This window comes from Oryzias melastigma, linkage group LG7, assembly GCF_002922805.2.
Source record: "Oryzias melastigma strain HK-1 linkage group LG7, ASM292280v2, whole genome shotgun sequence".
Classification (NCBI taxonomy): Eukaryota; Metazoa; Chordata; class Actinopteri; order Beloniformes; family Adrianichthyidae; genus Oryzias; species Oryzias melastigma.
The window spans coordinates 15762298-15775134 of record NC_050518.1 but is presented as its reverse complement, the minus strand read 5'-3'; the positions used below and the strand labels follow the sequence as shown (position 1 = coordinate 15775134).

General features: G+C 39.4%; 1 protein-coding gene across 2 annotated transcripts in view; it reads right to left on the bottom strand.

Annotated features, from left to right (window-relative positions):
- LOC112159318 (metabotropic glutamate receptor 4) overlaps window positions 1-12531 on the bottom strand; it is a 219613-nt gene extending 207082 nt beyond the window's left edge. For both annotated transcript variants that reach the window (XM_024293331.2, XM_024293328.2), the window contains exon 1: window positions 11311-12531. The gene's annotated coding sequence lies outside the window, so the exon portion shown is untranslated. The remainder of the gene's footprint in view (window positions 1-11310) is intronic.
- Between the last annotated feature and the right edge of the window lie 306 nt (window positions 12532-12837).

Sequence of the window (12837 nt, the reverse complement as noted above, 5' to 3'; positions counted from 1 at the left end):
CCTGAAGTCTTCTGATGGAGCGAGTGGGTTTTAACAGGTTTAGTGCAGGAAGGCTGCCTCAGATCTGGATTTAAGCTAATGAGCATTACAATCAGTCATGACTATTGCATTTTGGTCATATATGTCATTCATATAAATTGTTTTAATGGGAATTTTCTTCTGTTCTTAGTCACAGGGGAAAGAGCTTATCCCAGATGTCCTTGTTAAAAAGGCAGGACACATATGGACAGGTTTTTCTATCCATCACAGGGCCTTCCAGACACAAACAAGACAAAAAAACATGTTCTCGGCTGCAGATGAATGATTGTCACAAATCTACCCAACATTCATGTTTTCGAGCTTGCAGAGAGCACAAATCATGTCAGATTTTTCTTCTTCACTAAATCAGTTCAACTTCTCGTTTCACCTGAATTGTTCTTTTATCACCAACAATTAAAAACATTTCAATGATGAAAAAAATGTAATACGTGGCATATGTTTTCATCACCTTTACAGCTCTATATATTTTCTAATAAAAAGGTTTGATTTGATTTGAGAAATATAAATTTATACTGTAAAATAATAATAATAACATTCAAATGATTTTTCTGGATTCTCTTTTTGCTGAAGGGAATAAATGTTTGATCAATCATTGATATTTATGGCTTGGAGTTGCATAAAGAGAATAACTCAGGACTGCTCTGTAATACATCAATTCCAAACTGACCTATAGACCAAAGAGCTTTCAAAGGATACCAGGGATAAGATTATAGACCTTAAACACAAAACTGGAAGGAGCATCAAGACCAAGGAGCTTAGTGAAACGTGGATGAAATGTGTGTAATTATTCACAAATGGAAGAAACATAAAGCTATTCTGAAGATGGAGGATGATCTGTTATGTAGTTTTAATGATCAACAGAACCGTATGGAATATCTCAGAACTACATTTGTGAATGTTTAATGGACCTGAAGGCAACCAGAAGCATAACTGCCAAGAAAACAGCAACGCTATTGGATGATGGTCCTTCTGCTTAAGCGGACCCGTCTGAAGATGATGATTGACTCGGATGAGGACTAAGTGAAAGGACTGTGGTCGGATGAGATCAACTCAAATCGCTTTCAAATACCTTTGTCTGTGATGTTCTGTTTGAAATCAAAGGGATGAAGAACAAAACCATGAAGTTTCAACTCTGGTCTCTGCTAAGAGGAGTGGGATTAAACACCTCCTTTCTATATTTTTGCCATCAGACAAAAAAAGTATTGGCCATTTCTGTTTTGAACACCACCTAATTCCTTCTTGTCTTGAAAAAGACTGCAGTAAAAAGTAATACAATCTATTCATCATCTAGTCCTGTTCAGGGTCACGGGGCAGCTACTTCAAGGCGATTTTCTTATGATGGATGACATACATGACAAAAAAATAAATTCAAAATTGCATTTCTGAGAATTTCTTTCTTCAAATCTAAGTGAAGATCTAAATAGCCACAAAGCTCCCTGCTCCGCTCTGCGATGGTGATGGGAAGTGGGGTGGGGTTTGTCCGTGCCAACGGTCCTACCCCCAACTCAGAGACGAATTTCTAATGAACTACTGTCACTCTGCAGAAACTGTGTCTTAGAAAATGACACGTTTTTGGTGTTTTGTTTTTTTTGTGTGTGTGTTTTTATCTTAATTATACAAAGATGATTGGAGTGGGACTTTAAAGTATCTATATCATGCTTTTCTTAAGCCTTTATAGTAAACTATATCCATAGATATGACCATATATAACCGTTGGCACTCTATATTAACAAATTATGTATGATATACAAGTTATTTTCGTGAGTTCTTTTCTTACCAGGAAGTAAGACGCCTCGATCTTTGAGCCACCGCCTTTCGCCCCTTATGAGGTCAGCCTAGAGCTGACCTCAGCAGCATGTCTGAATTTCCCTCATAAAAACGAAAAACATCCGAAGTTTTGCAACGATGGATGAGCATTTTGTGCATATGAAAGGAAATTTTATATCACTGCTAGCTAGCGGTAATATAAAATTCAGCGCAGACTCTTCTTGGAAGGGGCTGTTCTCACTTATCTCACAATGTGAAAACCTGTTTGTTTTCATGGGTTGGAAGGGGCTGGTGCTCAGAGAGCAGGTTTTAAAAAGAATGCTTAGAAAGCAAAATACATCTTTGGGGTTGTTTTTTGTGAGGAATAAACATTATAGCACATCTGAAAGCTCAAAAAACTTTAATTTGCATAAAATTGGCATTTTAAACTTGTTTTTTCTGCCAAAAAGAAAAGAAAAAAAAAGAAATGTCTGACATCTGTGCCTTGAAAACTGAAACATAAAATAACTTTTTTACAGTTTTATTTTCTTAGATTCTATTTTCTTATCTTGTCTAAAGTTTGAATAAAGAAACAGAACTGGTCAAATCATGTGAAAGTCTGAACAAAAACCATTAGAGAATCAGGCTCCTTTAGCCACCTTGAATACTGTAGTCCGCCTGCGTCGGAGTAATTCCTCACTTACACGTGTTGGATGTGAAAGCTGTCCCTGTAACAGTAATCATGACTTGATGTAAACAGAGCCATCTCATCGGCAGTGAGCTAAAGTGTTGTCTTGAGGAAGGGCGAGGGCAATGACAAGGATTCTCAGAGTAATAGGCTCTGAAAGATCAGCACACCATTAAGTGGACCTGCAGTGCACATATTAGCCCTTCAGGCCCATTACGGAGCAAAAACACGGCCAAGCTAGACAACTCAAACTGCTAATGGCAGTCTCCCTTTACAGCATAACATTGTTAAACACAGATCTGTGGATGCTGCTGAAATGTGCAATATGAGTGCTCGATTGACAGAGTGCTGCACGCACAGATAGATCGCAGATTCTTATTTGTTCTACCGTGATTAGACAATCATCAGTAATTTAATGATTGAAATCATTAAATGCTGTCTGAAAAAAGCCAAACCCTGACCATCCCTGCAAAATCTCACCCATCACATCTAACCGCACACATAATGGAATATTTCCATATGGCTTTTTTTTCCTCCTCTGGAGCCAGTCACTGTTGCATAAAAATCAATGCCAGAAATAGTGCACAGGGAGATGGAGGGGGGCTGTTGACTGCAGGATTTAGGAACTTAGCTTCCCCCTGCTGCTGGCAAGAGGTTTTTGCCAGCCGAGCGCTGCTGTGCAGAAAAAGAACTAATCTGGAGTAGATTCTTGCATCTAAAAAGCCCTAAAGTCACGCATTTCTGTAGAAACTTTTTGTTTTCTTCTGTTTTAAAATATATTTACCCTCAATACAACATCAAGACTTACTGAGTACCTTCTGTTGCTGAGAGCTTACCATAACTTTTCTTTATTTTGTTTAATAAAACCTTGCAGCTGTTTTCCAGCCGTTTAGCATCCATTATTATTTACGAAGCCACACGCGATCAACTTTATCGTGCCAAAGGATTTTCTTTTCACAGCCACCGTGAAGGGGTTTCCAGGCTAAATGTCGCCAGGTCTAAAGATAGACGGAACTCATACATGTTAATGAGCAGCAGGCGGTCCCTAACATTTGACAAAGAAAGTGGGAAAATGCCTCAACTCATGCATTTGGAACATGAATAAAAAATGCAAAAGCAAGCCACTTTGTGCACTCTTTGCTTTTTTTATTTGAGAACATAAACCGAGGAATGGCAGAAAGTAGTTTCATCAAACTGATTAATAACCCACTCTGAGAAAAAAATATGTTTTTGGTGTTTTTAACATGTTATTGTGGTATTTTTCTGTCGATGGGGGAAACATTAAGAAAATTATGATTAACATTGAATTTCTGAGTATTTCTTGATTGAAATGCCATTGAAAAAAGCTAGTAGATATCACAAAGAAAATACTACAGCAAGCCACAAGATCCCTTCTCTGCTCCATTCACTCGTAGAAAACTAGATCCATTTTTGTATTTTTTTCCTCATCTAAAGTGGCATCTGATATTCAAAACTATACGTTACTTTATCCAAATATTTTTTTGTCTACTTTGTACTTGTACTGTATCAAAATATAAGCAACTTGTACTCTTCTCCACTACGTGAACCGACACTTATTGTTCTTCACATTTTTTGCTCTTCTTTGAGCCAACAAGTATAATACTTGAGCTCTTTTAAAATCCGATCTTTCATAGTTTTACTCAATTATTGACTTTTTAGATTTTGGCTAAAACATGGCAATCATAAGAAGACTTTGCAGTAGATCAAAAGATGATGGGAGTGCGACTTTAAAGCCTTGCTTCCACCAAGTGGTCCGGTATGGTATGGTATTTTGAGCATTTCCATTGTTAAATAGGCCCATTAATCAGTACCGATCCATACCTCTTGGGGGCATGAGGCTTTAGAGTTCATGTGTTGCAAATTTCTTTAGTGCAAAAACAATTAGCAGGGATTTATAAAAGCGTTTCCGAACTTTGCCACACAGAGACAGGTTTCCATTTTTAGGAAACTCTGGGTTATTTGTGCTCCAGTCATATTGAAGATCCTGAAGTTTTCAGTGAAGGAATTAAGATGAATCATCTGAGTAAACAGAATGTCAAACACATCAGATCCACATAAATCCATCTGCTGGAGGAGAGGTTTAACACACAAAAGGCGACAACGGAAGAAAAAAAATCCTCACACACACACACCGCGACCACAGCCTTCAACTTTATTCAAAGCAAGCTGGAACTGAAAAACAGCCTCTTCACACTCAACCTAACAGGTTACCAAATTAACAGTTTATTCATGCCGACACGTGCACTCGAGCTTGAAAAAGTGCCTTATTTGTCCATGTTACTGACACCAAACAAGACAAAACAATTACTGCAGCTGTCCTTCCCAGAGAAACAACAACAGCATCATTTCAAAAACAGCATTTGTTTTCATTCCAGTGACTGAGCCTCAGAGTGGCTTTTGTCTGAAGCAAACTTGGTAATAGTGTTTTATTGTAAAGCTACAATGTGTGCAGAGGGAGCAACAGAGGAGCAGATAAGAGAACAAAACGCTCGACTTTAGTTCGGGAGGTAATGTTGTTTTTTTCTGTTTTGTTCTAGCAAACAGTTTATTTAATCTCCCGTAGATTTGACCATGAGTCAGGTGTTCAAAGAGCTCCTAATCAGTTTTTACCATAGAGATACACGGTTACTGCTTGTTCAAACAGAATTTCAACATCCTGTTATGGTGTTGTTCAGATGTTTTGCATTGGCTCATATAAAAAAGGAAAAAAACATGCTGTAACTTCACATCTTTTTTGCTTGGAAATGCACAAAATTACGATTTTTTAAAAATAGTTTCATCACGTTTATTAAAAAACATAATGATAATGTTTTTAGCAACTTCTCTACTTTCCTACTGTCTTGAAAGAATAACCAAGGAAAGACTTTCTATACCTTATTAGATTAGAACGAACTCTAAAGCGTATTAGGGGTGTGTATTGGCAAGAGCCTGACGATACGATACATATCCCGATACGTATCTCGCGATACAATATCGCGATACGTCCCAAGACTGTATCAGAACAACTTTTAACTTTTTTTAAGAGTGTGACTTGAAAAAAATGCTTGAATATTAATGTGTCTTTCATTGTGAAAATATGGTAAAATTAATTTTATTTAATGGTCCCAACATTAAGCACTTCTACTATATACTGATACTGGCAGCAGCATGGCACAAAGTTTCAGTTCGGTACCCATTCCAAGTAAAATCTAAATGGTGCATGTCTGTAGAGCTGCTCAAAGAGACTCAGTGTACTGTGCTGCCAACTAGTGGTCGGGGGTTTAGGTGGAAAATTAAAGTAAGACGCTGAAGGACGCTCATAAATAAGTAATTAAATATCAGCATTTTAAATCCATACAAGTATCGCCAAATGAAATACTGCGATATATCGTCAAATCGATTTCCCCCTACACCCCTATTATGTATGTTTTTTTCCTTTATTTTTTTAAATGCCCCCTTTGGGGTTGCCACAACAAATCATCTGCCTCCATCTATCTTTTTTCTTCCTATATCTTAATGCAGGGTTCCCCAACTTTTTTTTGTGAGGGCCACATAACCAATAACCAAAAATGTAACCAATAAATAGTCTATCCTCTCCCGTCACTGTTCAGACTGCAGAAGGGTGGAATGAAAATCCGGTTCTGTGTGGGTCTCGATCAGTCAGACTGAGTAAAAAAATAAAATAAATAAGGGTCTCTGATAGTGTTTGGGGGGCTGGGCTAAATGTGGAGCGCGGGCTGTAGTTTGGGGACCCTTGCCTTAAAATCCTCCCAATAGCTCCAACTTTAACACCCTTTCACCAACATCACCACTGTCCCTCCTCTCAAAGTGTCTCAATTTGCTTCCATGTGTTTATAACCAAAACATCTAACTGTGAGCTGTTCCTCGGATGGATTCAGTCCTGTTTCTGTCCATCCTCATCACTCCAGAAAAGAACCTCAACATCTTCATCTCTTTATTCTGTCTCTTTATCAAGGCCACTGTCTCCAAACCAACAACATGGCTCCTCTCACCTGTCTTCTTTCTACACCCTTCAATTCTGACACTCTTTAGTCACACTTGTCATCTGAAACCACCTGTTCCAACCTGCTTGAGCACGCCTCTTCACCTCTTTCCAACAATCTTGGTTGACTGTTGACTTTAAAAAGACAAGTTTTTCACTTCTGCTCCATGTAACCTCACTGTTCCACTTCAGTCCCTCTAATTTATGCACAGATACTCTAATTAGAACAACCTCAATCTCTAAATGTTTCTCTCACTATAGATCACAGTGTCATCTGCAAACATGATCATCCACATATAAAGCTGTCTAGCACCATCTGTCAGTCTGTCCACCACCACACAAACATGAAGGGGCTCAGAGTTGATCCCTGGTGCACTCCCACCTCTACAGTTTAAACCCACTTTCATCTGGTCTCTTGAACTCAAAGTTTATCCACCTATTCCTAGTCAAAGTCCATACATTCTAATCTACCACTCAAGGTCCTTCACTTCTACTGTACCTTTCTTCTCCTTTCCATCCTTCCTCTTCTCCTTCTTCCACTAGCAATACAGTCGTCATATTTCCACCAGCAGCCTGTAGGTCAACAGCATTGCTGGTGGTCGATGTTAACCTGGGTCAAGACCATTCAGGTGTTTTGTTTTTCTCCTTCAGAATTTGCTGGAATTACTTTGATCATGTTAACAGTTGAAAAGTCACAGTAAATCAAAGAATACAAACACTGGAGCTCCGGTGATAAAGGGCTAAAAGAAATAGATTTTGACCCCTTGTGGTTGAATTGCATCAAAGTAATTTAAAAAAAACAATTCTTATATATATATATATTTGCATCTACGCTTGAAAGGTTTTCCTAAATAAAAATAAGTGTAAACTGACATTGTCTTCACACCAAAGTATGGAAGTTAACTGAACATGAGCAAGTACTTTCTTATTATGTGGGACAGTATTTGCAAGGTTTTTAAGAAAACCCAAATGAAATGGAGTCACGAGTTAATTGGAACCAAAATATATAAAAAAAAAACTTTTTTCTTCAATCTTAGCAAACCTGCACATAAAATTTCTTCCAGATTATGAGTCACATGTCAACAGAAAGTCTTCATTTTGGAGGATATGCTATTATAACTACAGGGAAGTGCCTTTTTTGGTAGTTTCCCAGTTTTTTTGCGTAATTAGGTAATACAGATAAAAACTTGAAAAGCAAATTAAAGCTGGTATTTATTTATAACAATAATAATTGCTGCACAAATCCTCTACTTTCTTGAAATTAAGTAACATACGTTGATTGATTCCTGAAAATGAGTTCTAGTTTTAAAGTGGATCCCATCAGTTTGACCTGCAGTCAGGTTGCAGCTCCAATTCTGTGACAAAGTGTGAAAGTTTAAATTGGCTGGACGATTTCAAAGAATCCTTTAAAGAATCAGAAGTCTGAAAGTGACTGTTTTCGCTGGAGCATGCTCTGGCAGGAAACCGCTAAGCTTTAAAAGCTAGTTAAAGGATCACAAAGAAGAAGAATCAGCAGTTTGGGAAAATAGGATTATGTTGATAATAGGAGAAATGGATCTGCTGTTGTTTTGGAGATCATCCGCCTGTGGTCAGCAGAGTACAGCCACACAGACGACCAACAGATGGAACAGCGGGAGCTGAGACCAAATAGAAGGGATCCGGAATGCCGACGTGCCGTTGCTGTGATTCACTGATAGAGAGCGAACAAATGAATGGAATTTCAAAAACCTTCCCAACAAACTGAGAAAGCTTCTGTCTGCGCCTCCCTTCTCTGTCCACAGAATCCCAGCGCTGACGTATGCCCCCGCTTTTCAGGACAGTGTGAAAGAAAAGGGAAGAGAAGCCGACGCGCAGAATAATTCATCCTGCCCCATTCCTATAATGTCACACTAACTCACAGCAGCATGGAAAATAAATTACAAAAGAGCAGGGAAATGACAGTAAACACATCCCCGGATGGCTTTCTGGGTATAAGAGGAACATTTTCAGCTTTCAAAGAGATTGCGGTTCAGGGAAAGTCATTTGGATCTTGAGGTTAAAAGTAACAGCCATTTTTTTGTCAGTCTTCTCTAAGATTTACATCTCTATGAAGCATTTTTTGCTTGTTTTTCTACTGGGAAAAACCTAATACACTATCGTGCATCATTAGAAACATCAGCTTCCCACTTAACCGTCCAAGTATCCCCTTCAAATATGAAGACTCATTTCTCTAAGCTGTCAGTCGTACATTTTGCAGTAATTGCCGGCCTCTGGCGCTGCACTTCCTCTCAGATTGCATACAAATCCCGCCTCCAGTCGGTGGCCCTAACTGGAACTGCGGCCCGAACCTTAACCTCAATAACCGATAGCCATCGCAGACGTGTAATTGGTGTTGTTGTGGATGGCGCACAGCTTTCAAAGGGGCCACGGCTCATTCCGCCTTCAAAATAAAAAAAGGTAATCTCTGAAAATGTGCACATGGTGTCTTTGGGGAAATTATGAGAGGTGTGTGGGAGCCGGACAGGTGCCTTCTCCCATGCAAGTAAGTGTCGGCAGAAGAGGGTTGAAACAATAGTGACAGCATGAGGAGCTGCAAATAAAGAGTGATAGCTCAGAAGTGTAGGATAATTAGACACAAACTGTCTCTGATGAAAGGCAGAGGGACAAAACCAAGAAAAGAGGAGCTTGTTTCCTCACAGATGTGAGTGGGAGAAATGTGACTCATCCTGGTGTTAGTTTTTGTTTTTGGGGGGATCTGGACACACAAAAGGTGATTTTGACAAAAGAAGAACCTGACAACTGATGACAAATCTGTTTTATATGTGATTTGTATTGTTTTTGTAAATTGGCTTAAATAACAAAATGTGCAAATTAGCACATTTCCCAATTAATGACTCCCCAGTTAACCCTGCACTTTTTCCATGAAGATATACAGTGGTTTTACTTATGACAGGGTGTAGTTACTGTTTCAGTTATGTATTATGTAAAAGCCCACTCTGATCATCTTTTGATCTATTGTAAAAAATAATAATAATTATGATTGTGTCGTTTTATGCTAAATTTAAAAAAACCTGTGTTGTTTTCTTGGACATAGCTCCTGCAGAGTGGCTGTAGTTCATTAAAATTGACTATTGGGATGGAGTAAGCCTGTCCCCACTTCCCATCATCCATCCAAATGCTCCCGATTCAAATAAAGAAATACTTATTAAGCTCGATTTCCTTAATATATGTCACCCATCATCAGAAAATGTATTTAAATATTTAAAATACAACAGAGTGGCTCTTTAAAGTCCCCCTATGACAATTTAAAAAAAAATGGTTCTCAATAGTGTTTTAGTTCTGGTTATTAAGTTTTTCACCAAAATTCCACAACCTAAATGTCTTAAAAAGCAATTTTTCTTGTTGATCTGAAGCCTCTGTTTCCAAAATCCCCTCTTAGGAGGCGTGGCTTTTGGAGCCGAGCAGCTCCACCCACCTCCCCACCCCCTGTCTGATTGTGATAGCTCTGTGTCTCGCTAGCGTATACCCTCACCACTGCTACGTAAAAATGTCAAGTATTATCGGTGGAATTCCAAATTTACTCCAAAAGACTGCAGTCAAATGAGCCGCCGTTCACATTTCCGTGGTCACATCAAGAAGGTCCATGGAGTCCCACAGAGTTTTTCCAGCGTTCTCAGTCCTTAAATATTGTATGAAACTCACAAAAAAAATCCAGTGACGGCGGATTTGACCACGGAAATGTGAACGGCGGCTCATTTGACAGCAGTCAATGGGAAGATGGGGTTTAGCACAAAAGGAGAAATACTCCGAAATGCAAAAACGAAATGATTTCTTATCACATTTGTTCACTTTCATAAGAAAAATGCCACATATACATATTAAAAACTCAAAAAACATTATTTTTATCATAGGGGGACTTTAAAATGTACATTTACAGTTGATAAAAATGTTTGGATGAGCTAGAGTAAAGCAGGGAGTAGATTATCTTAGTTTATTGGAAATTAGTTGATGAATCTCTTCTGTAGAGAGCAGTTTATCTATGAGAAGAAAGGTGCAAAAATATTAAGCAGCTGAGCTTCACCTTTTTTTGTGTGTGAATGTGAAGAGTCGGCCTGTCACCTGAAATTAAATCATTGCCACTAATTGAAACCCATCAGACAGGCTTTTGAAGCAGATGTGGATATGGCACTCAAAAGATTAAGAGGGGAACCAAAAAAAAAAAAATCTGCAGCGAAACACACAGGTGTGAATAAAAAAATATATAAAGATGCAGCAAATCTCCATGAACTAGTCTAGAGCAGTGAATGCAAACAGTTTTGTTCCTGCTCCTATCCTAGGTTCACCACAGCAAAAACAAGGCTTAAAAATAAAAGCATCAATTATTTGCTGACAGAAAATGAACAGATGCTTCACAAAATGCCAGCGATGATGATGCAGCTGTGTCACACAAGGGAGCAGCCAAATTTACAGTAAAATCAAACACATACATAACTCCTTAGATATTGTAGAGAAGAGGAGCAGAAAAGAGGGATGAAGAGGGAAGGGGGGAGCGCCGGCTAATGAAGGGGCTCATTGTACCGGCTCAGAGTGAAGCAACCCCTCAGCATAAGATTCATCTGTTGATCAGAGATGGTTTGTGTGTTTTTCCCCCAGTTTTTGTTTGATAATTAAAAAAAGAACGGATTTTCAAAATAAAAGTCCCTGTTTTATTTTATTTTTGCTTCAACTATTCTATGCTTTGGCTCAAAACAGTGTCCATACTCTGAAACACACAGCTGCACTACTACTGAAGCTTCACTGTCCAAACAACAACAAAAATGCAGATAAAAATGAAATAATTTGAAAATTGGCTTACCTTTAAATCCTTTCAAAATAACAGGAGGAAAAGAAGTAGCCTCTTCTGGTTTTATTTTTTATGATCTCTCCTGTCTTCCTGCACCCTTGTTGGAAAGCGTCTCCTGACTCCGCTGCTGCTTTCTTATTGGAAACCCGCCACAAAGATTAGAAGGAGGAATTTCAAAATAAAATTTAAAAAAAATATGACAGATGAAAAAAAACAGAAGAAGCCTGGGTGGGAAGTAAAAAAACAGTGGCGTTTGCCTGGCGCAGACGCAGTAATACTCTCGGACCAGATGTTGGCGCGGCTCAGGCGCTGTCCACCAGTGAGTGGTGCTGAAAGAGCTTCCCGCCGCTGTGGAGGCTCTCTCCACTTTTCTTCCTCTCCAGCTTTTCCCTCCTTTCGCGCGCAAGAATGAATGTGATCCCTCCTACATTTTAGGCTCTACCCACCAAAGCTGTGTCAAGCACTGACTGACACAAAAAAGGAAAAAGGCGCACATTTTCTCATCGAAACTAAACATTTTTTTATTCACATACACATATATGATTTTTTTTTAAGAAAATTGCTGCGCCAAACTGTTTTTTACGCAAATTCCAAGAGTTGTTGCCAGTTTTCACTGCAGAGATGATCTTTGGGAGTCTCCCCCTCTCATCTGGATGCTCTGCAGCTGCTCTCATTCATGATGGGTGCCATGCAAAGACTGCGCAGCCCCGCAAATTATTTACATTGACGCACCGACCGACGGAGAGTAAGGGATTCTTATAGATTTTTCTGTCGGCTTTAAGCCTCTGCGCATTAGTGCTGTCAGTTATAGTTAAAGAGGCTGGCTGCGTTACGTAGGATGAGCTCTTCCTCGGGTCCTTTGAGCAGCTCACTTGGTGAAATTCCCAACAGAGGGGGGAGAGAAAATGAGTCGGATTTCATTCTTAAAGCGCCCACTAGTGCATCTGAAGCCGCACTGCGTCCCTGAGAACCTCTTCCTGTGTGAATCTTCGAGTGTTTAAAGTTTAAGAAGCAGCGGGTCCGCATGCGCACTTCAGCTCCGCGCGCAAACGCGTCTCCAAATGCGTTTCTGTCTGCCTCAGTGTTGTTTATTTTAGGTTATTTTCCAGCTTCGATTCGCTTTTCTTCATGTCACCACCACACCACCACCACCGCGGTGATTGCGCGCATTGATTCATGAGCGCAATCACGCGCTCCCTTCAGAATGAGCGCAATCCCCGCAGCTGCTTCCTCGTGCGCGGAGTCGCTGTCTTCGTTTGGCCCATGAGCTTCTTCAACAACCAGCCTGATGACCAGAGAACAGCAGGTTTTGGTGGATTTAATGAAACGTGTCAACATTCAACGACTTACTTCAGTTGGCAAATGGTTCATTTACAAGTTTTCCTCTTCCATCTTGTTAATCGGTCGGTGATGATTTAATTCACATTTTCTGGGACTTTCACACGTTTACTTTTGACAGGAGTTATTATTTTTAGCCTAAACTCCAGTGACACTGACAATCTGTTGAGGATCTTCTTACTTTATTTCAACTCAAGTTTT